This window comes from Sceloporus occidentalis, unplaced genomic scaffold, assembly GCF_023333645.1.
Source record: "Sceloporus occidentalis isolate IW3139 unplaced genomic scaffold, rSceOcc1.0.p SCAF_6, whole genome shotgun sequence".
Lineage (NCBI taxonomy): Eukaryota > Metazoa > Chordata > Lepidosauria > Squamata > Phrynosomatidae > Sceloporus > Sceloporus occidentalis.
Genome location: NW_028316986.1, coordinates 73927939 through 73944426, shown reverse-complemented (window position 1 = coordinate 73944426; position 16488 = coordinate 73927939).

Genomic DNA, 16488 nt, shown 5'->3' with positions numbered 1-16488 from the left:
TGGGGTCCCACAGGACTCTGTCCTGGGGCCAGTGTTATTCAACATCTTTATCAATGACCTGGATGACAGAATTGGGAGCATACTTATCAAATTTGCAGATGACACCAAATTAGGAGGAATAGCTAATACTCCAGAGGACAGGATCAAAATTCAAAATTACTTGAGTAGACTAGAAAGCTGGGACAAAGCTAACAAAATGAATTTCGACACCTAGAAATGCAAGGTACTGCACTTAGGGGGACTCTGGATTCCCAGAATCCAGTGCCTTCTTGCACGATTGGACCATCTCCGTGGTTGGTCAGAACTGGATCACTTCCTGCCCCACCTCATTTTCCCAGTCCACCAATGTCATATTTATCACTATGGCAGCAAAAGAAATGCACAAAACCCCACCCATACAGTTGTGACTACTTCCTATCTCTTTTTGGCAAAACAATTTAAAGAAATAAGCACTTGGTCCAGGAGACAAACAAAACAGCAATATAATATGATTTCCCAGGTGTCTGTACCGGATCACAGATGGTTGTCTATTTTTCTTACAAACCAGCACATTTTCATGGTCAAACTCCTAGGCTCCAATGTTGTTGTTGTTAGGCTTTGAAATTTTATATAATATACAACACAGCAAGACTGACAATGCTAGCAAAGCCCAAACCCTGGAATATACAAAATGAGTAATGGAGGGGAAATGATACAGGTTTATCAGTTTATATTTATCTACAGCAGCAGTAATAAAATGCCTCTCTTATTGCTACCTACAACAGCATTACTGCATCCTTCCTTGCTCTGTTGTAGACTATTTCAGTTAATAACTGATAAAGCAGATGCAGACACGGCATGCTTAAACTACTTCCCTCTTGCTTATTTTGGTTAAAGTATGCACACAGTTTTTTCTGTCTTTATTCTTTCTGTCACTGTAGCAATTTTGTCCTGAATGAAGTCAGTAATACTGAGGAAACAACATTAACTTTAGTAAACATACAACTGTTGTTGATATTAGGCAGTTCCAGGTATTGCATCTCAAAAAAGATATCTGAGAAGGGTAAGAAAGAGCAACCAGAATTATCAGCAGGCTGAAGGCATTCTGGTATGGGGAAAGAATAAATATGTGGAGCAGGGGTAGTGGACGCAGTGCCCTCCAGATGTTTTAGATCACATCTCCCTGGTTCCATATAAAGCCTGTAGGTTTTTTTAAAAAATATATATATTTATTATGTTCCAAATCATAACATACTGTACTACAAATCAAATATTACCAAAATATCTAAACACAATAAAAACAAAAACCCTAATAATGTAAAATAATCTTTCAAAAATCTACTTCCCACTCCCCCGCATTCTACCATTTTAAAAGCCTGAACCTAACCAAACCAAATTAAGCAAAACAACTCCGTATCACAGATGTTTATCACACTATACTCTTAAAGTGCTACTATTCCACTTTGACTCCTCTAGCTGCCTCCTGTTGCATTTTGGGATTGGCAGTTTTAAGGAGGGGTATTTAGAATTCTCAGGGAGAGAAGTTCTCTGCCTGAGAATTCTAAATACCCCTCCTTAAAACTGCCAATCCCAGAATGCAACAGGAGGCAGCTAGAGGAGTCAAAGTGGAATAGTAGCACTTTAAGAGTATAGTGTGATAAACATCATTACCTAACTAAAATTGACTTCCCACCCTCCCCATCCCCCAAATATGTCCACTTCACACCATCAATGCTCACACTACTCTCAGTGCCACAGCTTCTGTGCTGGGCATGTAGACCTGCAGATCTTTTGACAGCATGCAAGATCAAATCTCTTCTTGAAAGGCTGAAGCTCCAGCACTGTTCAAGTGGTCATAAAATTGCAGCCCACATTTATTAATAACTGCAATTTTACAATTAATGGCATTGATGTTTTTGTGTTCTTAAAACTGGTTTTTAGTTTAGACTGATTAATCAAGGCTGAAAGAAGTACACTAATTCAATTTATGGCATTTACATGTGAATTTAAATGTGAATGATTTAACATTGTTACACAATTAAACACTTTGATCAGAATCCTCTTAGTACACTTCCCCAGTGAGAGTATGTTAGCATAGACAATGGCAGCAGGAAGAGAAAGTCCATCTGTTCTAGACTGTGGCAGTGAGAGAAGGCAAACAAGTTGTTGTCATTGCACTGTCAGGGCAGGAAGGCTGCCAACTCCAACCAGTCTTATTTGCCCAGTGTCTAGCTTCTGGATGGCTCCTCAGAAGCAGGGTATCTTGGGAAAGTTGACTGGAAAAAATCACCGGTGATGAGGAAGTGTGACATTACAGAAATTGCCAAACCGGTTGGTCAGAGGTGGCAGCTTTCACTTAAGAAAACCTTAGTGATAGTTTTGTCTGATTTCCCTTGCTGTTCCTGCTCATCCTGGTAACAGTGCAAGCATTAATATAGTGGACTAGCATACTGTATCAACGGGATTTCAGCCTTTGAATCTGTTTGAGAATACTCAAATCAAAATCCAGTTTTGATGGTCAAAAGTTGACAGACCAGTTCTCATAAGAGGGCAGATCTGGCCACAGCATCTTACTTCCCTCCCGTTTAGAATATTGTAATGTATTTTCACTTAGAGTGTTGTAATGTATGGATTTCCATTTGCTTCCAAACTCAATTTACAGCCAGTCCTCCCTAGCCATGGATTTTTTATCCACAGATTCAATCATCCATGGTTTGAAAATATTTTCATTGCATTGACTTTGGCCCTTCACATTTCTATGGGGCCCTGTCAGGCTGAGAGAAGATAACTTAGGTATCATAAATCAGGAATCCCTTTCCCCTCAAATTCAAAGCTTTAGTTTCTGAGGTCCCCTTCAACCTGCATTTGACTGGTTACATTAAAATGAAACCTTGAGTGCCCAGCCCTGTGAATTCTGTACAGTGTCAAGTCTTTTCGTTGCCCACAGAAGGCCAAAATCCACAAGTGCATGCCATTTTGCAGCCAACAACAGGAAAAGCCTGGCTATGTTTGCTGTGTTTACAGCATTGATTTTAAGAGGGATTTTGAACAAGAAGAAATCATTTAAATAATATTCCCAAGGAGTATATTTGGCCACATTTTGAGTTCTTCTTCTAGCTGTGAAAGAGAGACATGTTAACAATTTTAATGTGATTTGCTAGGTATTTCAGTAAGCCAATTAGTCCATATCATCCAATTAGTTCATATAATCCAGATTAAATTGTGCCACAAGCAGTCAGCAGGTATACTAGATGCCCAAGGTGCCACTGGAATAAGTCTTACAGCAAGTAAGGCTGAATCAAAGAGCCAGCAGTGCTAGCTAGAGATGAGATTAGGGTTGGATCGGAATAATAATAATAAAAAATTCATATTAGATTTTTTTTTGGGGGGAGTCTAGTGGTGACAGGGAAATAGAACAAATGCAGAGCTTTCCCATCTATATCATGCAGATTTAAAAATTATTCACAGTTTGGGAGAAGTTAATAGTCTTGAGCCTTGTTATGTTAAGCTGGATAGGGGAAAATGAAAAAGACCCAGCTCTTAATAATATAATAGCAGACTTTGGAAAACTTAGAATGGCTAAACTGGTGAGTGGTGGTTTTTCCCCCCCAGAGTTGTCCCCCCCCCCAAAAGAAAGAAAGAAAGAAAGAAAGAAAGAAAGAAAGAAAAAAGAAAACATTTCCAAGTTCTGTGTAAGAGTCATAGCTAGGTGCCAAAGATTTCTGCTTTATGTCCAAAGCTTAAACAAGTTACCTTTTTGAACGACAGTTCTCACAAATTCCCAGAATCCCCCAGCCAATATGGTTAGTGGCCATGTTGGCTTGGGGGATTCTCAGAGTCGTAACCCCCAAATAACTTTTGCAAGTGCTGCTTTTCCAAATCTTTGTGATCATGGCCAGATTGGTTCAAGGAGTTTGGAAAGGAGATTAGGCAGATTGTTCTTAAAGGAAAGTCTTTAAAATTATTTATGAGTAATACCTAGTTATGACTGCTAAACCAATCATGCAGGATTTTCCTGCCATCTTGCAGCTTAAGGTCTCTTTCATACTGCACAATTATAGCACTATGATGTACTTTAATTGCTATAGTAACATTTTGTGGAATCCTGGGTTCTGTACTTTGATGAGGAACTAGAGCTCTCTGAGTGAACATTCCAAAAACACCTGCCTGTAAATTTGCATAATCCTCTTTAGGATTATGCAAATTCCAGGTATCCATAGGAGGGAACCATAGTAATTCAAGTGGTATCAGAATATTATTGTGTAGTGTGAAAGAGACTTAATTTCAAACTCTGTTTGAGAGTTTTCTGCAAAATTAATATATGCTTGTAATAGCTGATGTATTTTGGAATGGATCAGTCCCAAATGAACTGAAGGTTTGGCTCCCACCAAAGGACTCTTTCTCCTCATCTCCCTACTCCCCCCTTTTTTCTTGGTGTGTCTTTAAAATGCTACAAATTGCTGTTATCACTATAACAGTAACTGGTGATGTTAACAGAATCCTCTGTTGACACAGTGAGCACATACTGATCAAAGACTGAGCATTTTCCCCTGGGTTCTTTTGCAGAGGCAACCAGACAAGATAGGCTGCTAATTTTTTCAAGGGCTATTCATAAACTTGTTAATCAAACCTTAAAGCGGTGGAGAGGTTTTTTCCCCCTGGTGTTGTGGTTGTTGTGGTTGTTGATAAATAGGACTTCAACCAGCAAAATAAAGATGGGTAAGGTAAATTATGTGGAATGTTCTGTTCACATTACAAGCTACATTCTGCAAATTTGGGCTGAAGGCATTACAATATTTCCTATGTGACCTAGATGAAATGAAATGGTGCAGACTTTTAAAATAAGGATATTATTTGATTATGATGATGATATAGCATTTAAAATGATATAATTTGCTTGCTCATATTTTGACTTCACCCCTAAACATGCTGCTAGGGAGTAAGTTCCTTCAGACATGATGGTACTTCTGAATAAACAGGTATAGGATTGTGTTGTCAGCTGTTGCTCGGAAATGTTACAATGCAATCTTACACATGTTTTCTCAGAGCATATTTGTACTGGCAGAGACTAAACAGAAGGGCCTTTTTGCTCTAATTATTTGCTTAGCATTCTTAATTGATTATTTATGTGCACTGTAACCCGCCCAAACCTGTTTATGTAAATGTAAATATCATCTGCTTCCACAAGGCAACTAATCACAAAATATGCCTACAAAATCACCTGATACTGAGCCAAACTAAACTCCAAAAATGTACAATACAGGGGCTACCAAAACTTAATTCGCAATTAGGAAAAACAAAAAGCATGAACTTGTTTTGTAAAAGAAAAATAGAAGCCAGTTTTTGTCAGTATGGGGGGCACCCAGAAGAAGGACGCCACCACATAACGGTTTCTGCTTATTGCAGAATATCACCCTTCATTGCATCTACACTGCAGAGATAACCCGATTTGACACCACTTTAACTGCCCTGGCTCAATGTTATAGAATTCTAGGAATGGTAGTTGGTTGTGGCACCAGAGCTCTACTCTGGTTCCACAACCAATCACCATTCCCAATATTCCATAGCATTGAGCCAGGGCAGTTAAAGTGGTGTCAAGCTGGGTTATCTCTGCAGTGTGGATGCAGCCCTTGTCTCCTAAGCAAACGCTTAGGACTCATCCTCACTGTCAAAAAGCCTTGGAATTTGGCAGCCTTCTCTGTATCTGGGTAGCATTCTTCAGCACAGTTGGTCCCTCCCATCTATTCAAACTTGCCCGATACATATCAAGCCTCTGTCCTTCCTGTGTCTTCCTGCCTTAAATGTGATGTGAGCAGGCTTTCCCTCCACTCTAGCTGTCTTGGGTCCCATAATAAATCTAATAATAAATCCAATAATAAATACATAAATGTAATGAAGAAATGAAGGTTAGAGTGGAGCCACTGTGCCAAAAGTCTGACTGCCATTCAATATGTCATCAGGACAACCACCCAGACATGCATAGCGAATGGAGACTGTGGAGCCAAATGTGAGCCTATAACAGAATTTCTGAGAATTAAAAAATTCTCCTGGCCTGTGTTCCAAAAGCTGCATGTTTTTCTAGAAATCTGCAGGGACTACAGTAGCATAGGAGGGATGTTATTTTGTTTTGTTGTTGTGTACCTTCAAGTCATTTCTGACTTATGCTGACCCTAAGGTGAATCTATCATGGGGTTTTCTTGACAAGATTTCTTTAGAGGTGGTTTGCCATTGACACCCTCTGAGGCTGAGAGAGTGTGACTTGCCCAAGCTAACCCAGTGAGTTTTATGGCTGAGCTGGAAATCAAACCCTGGTTTCCAGAGATGTAGTCCACCACTCAAACCACTACGTCATGCTGACTCTCATATTATTTGGTTTATTTAATTATTTTTAAATCCATGGTCAGTACAGGAACAATACATGCCATATCCCAAGCCATTTTTGCCAATCTGGATGAGTTCTTATTTAACTATATTGATATAATAATAATAATAATAATAATAATAATAATTTAATAGTATTTCCCACTTCTCCCTCTCCCTTCGGATCGAAGCAGGATTTCAGCAAGTAAAAACGTCATAAAATGCATATAATTTGAAATACATCAATCAAAAGAAGAGATAAAAGAGATAAAAAGGGAGGGGTTGTTACAGTATTGCTCACAAACATAGGATCGAGTCATTGCAGTAAGATATTATTCAACATCAAATTAGAGGAGATCAGTTGGAAAGGCCTGCCGGAAGAGATCCATCTTCAACACCTTTTTAAAGGCTTCCAAAGAAGTAATAAGATGGATCTCTTCCATCAAGTTGTTCCAAAGTCTGGGGGACATCACAGAAAATGTTCTGCAAGAGGTGGTTTTCAACCTGGTTTTAGGATTTTCTAATATTTTTGTTCCAGATGTTCTGAGAATGCAGGGCAGATTATGTAGGGAGAGGTGTTTCCTTAAGTAACCCGGGCTCAGGCCATATAGGGCTTTATAGGTAATAACTTTAAATTGTGCCCAGAAACTAATTGGCAGCCAATGAAGAGATTTCAGTACCAGTGTAATATGTTCTGATCTCGGTGTTCTAGTGATATAGGTAAGACTGGAGCATTTCTTACATTAATATACAGCAGTGCTGGGAACCTTTAGCATTCAAGATATTTTGCTTACAAAGGACTTCAGAAGTTCTAGGCTGAAACACCTAGACCCCAAATCTTTTTCATTCTTGCTCTCCAGTATGATCAACACCTCACCCCAATTATGCAATGATGCAGCCAAACTGAATCATCTTTAACCATGCTTCAGGCAATGGGGCATACAATTCCCCAGAATGCAGAATTCACACAGAACTATACTCATAATGTAGGCCTTATATGGCATTGTCATCTTGGGTGCACTTGCAATGCAGATTTAATGCAGTTTGACATCCTATTGACTGCCATGGCACAATGCTATGGAATTCTGCGATTTGTAGTTTTGTGAGATATTTAGCCTTCTCTGTTAGAGAGGTCTGGTGCCACAACAAACTACTAGCCCCTGAATTCCATAGCATGAAGCCATGACAATGAAAGCAGGGCCAAAACTGCATTAATTCTGCAGTGTGGCAGCAACCATAAATATCTGTAAACAATGCCTGAGTTTCAGTCATCTGCCACATACAGTTTATAAAAAAAACAATTCAGACAAAAATGGTTGGGATAAAAATTATCTGAACAAATCTATAATTGTCTACATTCTTACTTGTTACATTTTTTGCAACCAGTTTGATTACATTTACAAACTATTACGTTACAAAACAAAGTCTTACCTCATACGAACATGTATTATCTGTGTCAGGGTGCTTGGGTATTGTGCAATACCCTTGATTCTATACTCACAAACATCCCTGGGACATGGTACAATGGTATACCTTGCAATACATTAAATTCTCATTGGAGTCAGAAAATTCTGCAAACCAGGCATTCAACTGAAGAGTTTTTAACTCTGTCCAGATAAGCCGTCTCCCTGTGATATGGGTAGGAGACATTTATCTAAATGTTTATTTATCCAACTGGAATCTTCTAAGAATTAGTAATGCTTAACTTAAACTACACATCTATATACACTTACTTAGGAGTAAGCTTAGTTTAACTCAGTGGGACTTACATTGGGGTAGATAGGCATAACACTAGGCTGCAAGTATTGAGTCGTCTCTATTTTCCTGTCTGAAGACATTCTCAGATGAAATAAATACGTGTGAAATAGCATGAAGGCATTCTTCCAAAGTTTGCATCAGGCAAGGAACATTTGCTTGTTTGGGCATGTTTTGCAAAAAACATATTGGTGAAATGTGAATGCTTCTCCTGGAATTACTGCATCTGTTGTGTAATTATGTATTTAGGACATAGGCTATCTTCAGTTTTGGAAGAAATGGCAATAAACTGAGCTGCATTTTCAATGTTTAAGCATATTTTCAATATACAAAGTGCTCTCATCCCATTTAGCACGGTGAATGTGAATGCAGTAAGAATTTTGTAGGTTTTAGATTCTATCACCAATGTATACTAAAGACAATTCAAAGAAAGCTCCAGCAGTTGCTGCAAAATTTCTCCCTTGCATCAATGCAAACAAATGAGACCAAAACCTGACCTTGTCTCTTCCTTTATATTATGATGTTATCTCAGTGACAAGATTACATGTAGTGGGACTTGTGTTTTTTTTTAAGCACTGAACAAATTTGCCTAGTGGAATTGCCTTCTTTGGAGATTTATGCACACACCCCTGCTATGCTGTCATGAAGTTGCAAAATCATACTATTGAAGCTTATTCAAAAGCAGAGCCCAACTTTGGACGGGAGAGGGTATGGTTTACCAGACTTTTGAGATCTGGGGTGAGGGTAAAAGTGAGGGTTGTTCGTGACTAGATTTGTATATAGTTTTTAGTATATTTTAATATTTTTAATGCACAATTGCTTGCATTTTTTAAAATGCTTGATTGTTTTTTTAAATTGTATTTAAACTTTTAAAATGTTTTTATATTGTTTTTAAACTGTACTTTTTAAATTTGTTGTTAGCCGCCTTGAGTCTCCATATTGGGTGAAAGACATGATATAAGTAAATAAAATGATAATAAATGCCAGGAGAATTTTTTTTTAAAAAATTGGTTGAGCCTAAATACAAGTGAGTGCAAGGGTGACACTGTGATTTGAATGTTGGCGTAGACTCTGGGAGACAGGAGTTTGAATCCCTGCTCAGCCAAGGAAATCCACTGGTTGACCTTTGGCAAGTCACACTCTCTCACTCTCAGAAGAAGGCAATGGCAAACCTCCTCTGATTAAATCTTGCCAAGAAGACCCTATGAGAGGGTCACTGTACATCTACAAGTCAAACTACATTGTTTTACAGTATAGTTACACCCTGAGAATATCCACCTGAAAGGCAGTTTTCTTATGGAGTCCATAAGAGTGTGTGCTTTGTTTATATATTTTTAAATCTTTTGTATATTTTTAACATAATTTTATACTGTTTTATGTGTGTCAGTTTTAATTGTGTCAGGTTTTAACTGATTTCTTCTATAAGCCACCTTAGGTCAGACCCCAAGAGAAAGGCGGCATATAAAATAAATAAATAATATTCTTTCCCTACTGCCTTCTACCTTACCTAGCATTATTGCCTTTTCTGATGAGTCATCATCTCTTTTCATGACAGTTTGGCAAGCTGCCATTCTGATTTCTGCTTATTCTTGTATAGGCATGCAGAGGGGGGAAAAATCTGGATTTTTTGGCAAAATGAAATAGGAAAAGAGAACTTGGGGAGAGAGCATAGTCAAAGATCCTCATGGGGGTACTCTGGTTGAATTTCAGAAATGAAGAAAACCTAATTTCACAATTAAAACATAAGCTCGTATTTCAGGATGTAGAATGCATGCGTGGGAAAACATTATGATTTGTGTGTGGAAAGAGATTCAAGTTATAAATCTGTACCGGAATGCTTTCCCTACTAGTGACGTCCCTGCACTGGGTGTCACAGAGTGCAGGGGGTGTGGCTTCAAGCGATGGGGCTTATGGGGGGCATGTGCTCCCTCTCTCATGTCACCTCATCAGGGAAGTTGCGTGGGCAGGACATGCAGGGAAATGCAGGACAAACAAACAAAAACAGACAGCTTCATTTATATACTGCTTCATACTGAAATAACAGTGTCTAAGCAGTTTACAATTGTAAGCTAATTGCTCCCAACAATCTGGGTACTCATTTTAGCGACCTCGGAAGGATGCAAGCCTGAGTCGAGCTTGAGCCCCCTTAGCTGGGATTGAATTCACAACCTTATTGTTTTCAGTGAGTGGCTGCAGTACAGGGAGTGTAGGAAGGCATGGGGAGGGTGGGAGTACATGTCAGGATGGCACAAGGGGGGAGTATGGGGGAAGGCCCAACAAAGTGTCACCCCCCCCCTTCTGGGGAGTCACCCGGTGCAGGCTGCACCACCACACTCCCCTTGTGATGCCACTGTTCCCTACCGTTGTATTACTTTTCTTCACAGACTAGATCAAAGCTTTCCACGCAGGCATACTTGGAAGCAAGAGTCTAGCAATGGGGAGGAGGAGGAGGAGGAGGAAAACGAGGGCATTGCCCCCCCATAAGAATTCTGCCAACCTCATTAATTTTCCCTTGCTCCTCAAAGTTCTAACATTGCAGTAACTTAAAGCTTCAGTTGGGCATTTAGAAATACAGTTTAGGCATCCAAAGAAAAAGTGAAAGTTACCAAGAAGGTGTGAACACAGCAAATAGTTATAATTGTATAAATCGATTTTAGGCATAATGGTTTTCAATGTCATTGAATTCTGTTTGGCAGGGGGGGGCCCGTGTCTTCCATGAGAGGGTAGTGGTGACTCTATACGTGGTATTTGCAGACTTTAAAGCAGTGGTTCCCAAAACTTGGTCCTTCAGATGTTTTGGATTTTATTTTCTAGAAGCAACAGCAAGCTTGGCCAATAGACATCAATTCTGGCAGTTGAAGTCCAACACCCCTGGAGGACCAAAGTTTGGGAACCACTGCTTTAAAGGAACTATGCAAATATCTTTTATTCAGCACCTTGGACAGTTCCTATAAAGTTTAAAATAAAATCTAGAGCAGGTTCATTAGACTCGTGGTACGAAATTGACCATCCACTCCTGCCACTTCAGCTTTTCATTTTCCTTGTGTCCCTCATTTGAGTTTATCTGGCTGCAGCAGCTGTTCTGTGAAAGCCACCTGCCATTTTGAATTTTTCATATGTGCCTTGGAAGCCTCTTGTCTTTTCCAGTTTTCCCACAATGCCTTGGAGCATTGGTGTGATAATAGTTGGACAGGTTTGTGGTTGAAAGGTTCAGCAATTTGACATGATTCTGTCTTTTGTTATGTACCGGGGAAAGCAGAAAAGTGGAAAATGCAAATGGATGAAGAGGAAAATATGCTTCTTTGTTCTTTGACTGGATATCTCTAGCAAAGTAACTGCAGCTGAATCTATCTAGAAAGCAATTATCATCTTGCAACTTCTTGAGTGATAGTGTCATTTGCCACTCCTTAATGGTTTTCCAGTTTTTTTGCTTAACCTTAACAACAACGCTTGGACCAAAATTAAAACAAAGAGTTGTCTTCCTAATTAAACACTTTTGGAGGCTGAATGAAGAAGTTCAGTGATAGCAGATGGTCACAATGGTATTAAAAACTAAAGACTTCACTCAGGCTTTTAATTGAAAACAATTGGACCCTGCTGGATGGTAATTACCTTGGCTGTTTGCAAGTAACATCCCAGTACTTGTACCTAGGCAGGAAGAAAACAGAAAGTGAGTTAATAAGGATGCCTTGATCTGCATATTAGAAGCAAACAGCATCCCAGGCTGTGCTGCTAGCTTCTTCTCCTCAAGATGTCTTCAGATGGCTAGCAATGTGGAAAAACATATATACAAGTACAGAAACCAAAACCTGGAATAACTCATAAAACTCATTAAAAAAGCTGGAGGCACAGAGACACTCACCTCTCCCCTGTTCTTCCTGAATTAAAAAAAATATTGAAATTCTCTCCAATAGTCTAATACATTATTTCAGTAGCTTTTGTTATTATGTGCTACATCATTAGAATTTGGACTGGAGTAATAGATTAGAATGCTTTTGCTAGAATATGGTATAAATCACCCCTCTACATTTGTGGCTTTGACTTTTACAGATTTGATTATTTGTGGATTTGATTTACATGTTATCTTTACGAATCTCTAGTCCTTCAGCACAACTCTGCCAGACGTTGACCATAGATTCATGCTGGAGAACCTAGTTACCCCAGAGAAAACATTTCTCTAGGTGTTTGTAGTTCCTCTGTTGGATGTCAATCGTAGAGTTGCCCTGGGTGACCTAGAGATTCCTGGAGAGGTGTCCTCTTAGGTTTTTTAAAAAGTGGTTTTTTATTTGTGGTTTTTCCACTTTCACAGGGGTCCTGCGACCCTAACCAGAGAATGTGGAGGGCCCAATGTACTCTTCTTTATTGATGTAGTCATTTCTCAAATCTTCTACAACCATTCACTTTTAAATGATGCAGGTGGTTCCACTGTTTCTAAGCATCAGCTTTTCTGCCACCACAACACTCATGATGGGCATAACATAATTAACAAAGACTCTGACAGTGAAGCTCTGCCTCTACCAAAAACCAAAAAGTATTTTAAAGCTTGTTGAGACTTTTTCTCCACATCCTCTGCCAACTTGGAAGATTTTTGCAGCATTGGCTTTGGGATGATGGTGAAGGAGGGCTGAATAAACACAGACCTTTGTGTTTGCAGTAAACAATGCAATAAACAAAGCTTGATCTGGGATTCTGTTCTAGCCAAGCTGAAGTCAACTTGATGGCAGTGAACAACAACAATCCTGCTGTATATGTGTGTACCAGTCTACAACAGGCAAAGTAAACAGCAGCTTCCTTGGAATCTCTTGTTGAGCTTGTGTGAACAGCAAAACAGAGTGAAAAGGGGAGAGCTGTCTCCTTACTGTTTTCTACTTTTAGCATGCTTTTCGGTACTCTCTTCACTATCACGTTTGCTTAAGAGCAAGACCCACCGACCCCAGTAGGTCTAACTTCTGTGTATTCATGCATAGGCTTGTACTATCAAAAAATAAACCAGTGCATCAGTGGCTAGCCATTAATCTTTACTCATTATTTATTTAGAGACATAGTAGTGTTAGTCTGAAATATCAGTATTCAAAGGGATCACACCTTTTCCACACCTTTGAGACTAACTGAGTGAAATAAATTTTACCATAAGCTTTAGTAGACTTGGCCTGCTCCCTCAGATGCATGGAAGTAGACTAAGTCAATGACAGCTTATGCTACAACCTTTCTTGCTCAGTTAGTCTAAAAAATGCTACAATATCCAATGTGAAGTTGAAGGTTTTCACAGCTGGCATCCATACTTTTTTGTGGCTATGTGGCCATGTTCTGGAAGAATTTATTCCTAACATTTTGCCTGCATCTGTGGCTGGCATTTTTGGGGAATGATGGCATTTGAAAACACTGAAATTCTGGACGATGCCAACAACTATCAGTCAAAGTTCACAGGGAAGCCATTGAAATCTACAAACATCTGGACAACTTCAACAGGAAAGAAGAAACACTGAAAGTAAACAAAGTTTGGTTACCAGTCCTGAAAAACACCAAAATCAAAATTCAGCAAATACAATTGAACATTACCCAGGATCAGGGAGTTCCCTAGCAGACAAAGGATCACTGATTAAATAGACACAGATGCTCTTCACATATCCTCCCACCCTGAGGCCTTGCCACTCAACAACAGACCAACGCACAGACTAACATGTAAATAACCACTATTTAGTCTTATTTTTGTTCTTGAAGTCAACATTTGATTCTCCTTTGAGGGAGTTTAGATAGCTGGGAACAGAAGATAATGTATACAAAGAAAAATGGCAGGACTCACACCTAGTTAGACAAAACATCTAAAGCTAGGTATGCAACACAGGTCACCCAAGTAGTCATTCTTATAGCTGCAGCAATGAAATATTGTTCAATCAAAGAAATATATCCCATAAATCTTTGGAATGTTGCAGCTATACACAGTCTCAGAGCTCTGGAATTTCCCTTTGTTTGGATTATCAACCCCAGAGTTATCGTAGCTGACGTGACCACTGGCTTGTCTGGCTATGGGATTCCAAGAGCTATAGTCCAAACCCGTAATTTTCTAAAGCTCTGTGCTACTTGAGACTAGTATCCCAGCATATTCTGTGCCATTGCCTAGAGAAGGGCTGGGAAATCTGTAGCCTTTGAAAGGTTCCTGGACTGTAACTTTAGTCTGTCCCAGCTAGCATGGGCAGTGATCTGGAATGATGGGAGATGCAGTTTAACCATATCTGGAAGGCTTCATTTTCCACACGCCTGGCTTAGGCAATGAAGATAAGATTGATTGGGCAGAACTGAAAGGGCACTGATAATGTCAAATAGTTGGGAAGTAGTTTCGGTTTGCTTTTAGTTGGGGTTACATCCAGCAGGTGCTATGCTCCTCTCTCACTCTCTCTCACTCTCCCTCCTCCATCTCCCAACATTGCATCCCTATGGCAGGAATAACATGTGATCAAGCCTAGTTGTCACACAGCAATTTAAAGGAGCAGGAAGTTTCCAAATGTATTGTGGTGACCCTCCTTACAGCCCTGGAAAACATTTTATAGCATTTTAATTGGCCCTTGGCAGTCTCACAGTCAATACTCCTACTCTGTAACTTAACAAATGTGCAATGGATGGAAGCGCTTATGTTTCAGGGGATAAGATAGTCTTTAACTGCTTAATACTGCAATAGCAAGGGCTTCCAGTGCAAACACAGAATCCCAAAACTGCATCTTTTGAAGATTATTGCGGTTTCCTTCAATGCTTCTGGCACTGCGATTCCTTTGGAGACAGTTCTGTAGATGATAGCCTCGATAAGATCATGTCTGGCAAATTTCTGTGTTTATACTTACCCTCAGCTTAACAGAAACTGGGATCTTGGCCAATGCATTTTGCGCTTGCATGTGTAAAGCTATAAAGAACTCTCTCTCCTCTTTCTTCAAATGCTTGAAACATGTGATAAATAAGCAACTGGAAACTAGTTACATCTGAAAAGTAATGTGAGCAAGTGCCATTATTTTTAGCAGGCAGGTAATAACTACTCTCCACTGGTTCTGCACAACATAATTGCACACTGTAATTGCTGCTTGCAGCTTTGCAGGGCTTGTGGTGTATAGAAAACTATTTTAAAGGTATATGTAAGGCATAAGCTCTATTGATTTGTAGTACACAAAAGCAATAAACAGCTGCTCACTTTGATTAAAGTTGACGTGAAGCTGAAGCTCTTAATCAATCTCTAAAGCTGTTCTGAATATATCACAAAGCAATACTGATTATTGCTATTATATGGCTAGCTAGGGCATAAAAAAATTTCATTCCTTTGAGGATGATGGATTGTATAATCCTGCCCCAGAACACACACACAGCTGGAGGGGATACTATAGCAATGAGGCCATCGTGACCTCCTGAGAAGATGTATTACATCTATGTAAGTGGATTTACATCTGCAGGAAAGAGAACAATGCAGTTTCACAACATTTGTATTAAACAAGGGGTTGCCATGATGATATGACATAGGGAAGCCAGAAAAATGACCATTGCATGTCAGGACATTGTTTAGGGAGTGCTGATGTGATGTTTTCCATTCCATCTCTTTAAACTGTGAGATGAAGGGTCCTTTGCCATTTGGCAGCTCATCTGTATCTGTTTGGGGTCCCTTTTATCACCTTCTGTCTATGTGGATGACCAGTTTGTGATTATAGTGAAATTTAGACAGACAGAGTTTAACATCAACATTCCACTTAAGCATTCTTAAGTAGTGTAATCTCAGGATATTTATATGGGAGAATGTGGGCTCTATGATAATCTTTTAGGCTATTTATTATAGGCAATCATAGAAATAAAAGCATATAAAGTCCACCTGGTGTGGCAGAGGTGAACTTCAGTTGCCAAACTTCAATTTCTTCTTGGCACCAGCTTGTCCCTTTACTGTGGCACCTATATTGATTTTATTATCAGTCAACATTCACTGTTCATGTTCTCATACCTTTCTTTATAATTGGGTTGGCTTACTGCTGGAAGAGGCCTGTGTCTATGTTCATAGTTACACAAACGTTATGTATATTTACAGAGTTTCCCAGGCCCATTCCCACTTACGGTATGCAATTCAAATCGATGGATCGATTCAACAGCAGAGCATGGTTCCCACTACATTTGCCCTGATCACATTTTCCCCCACTACATTTGCCCCAATTGCATTTTCCCTCCAAAATAATCCACTTGTGGTTCCCATTCACAAATCAGTCGATTCAAAATGATTCAGTTCCAGCTAGCCAAAGGGGAAATTTGAATTGATTCTGATCCACATGTAGTTCACACTTGCACAGATTCGATTTATCAAAAAAGAAGCAGAAAAAAACCCAACACCAAAAAGACGTGGGTTAAATGGGTCTAGTGCGTGCCCCCCCTCTC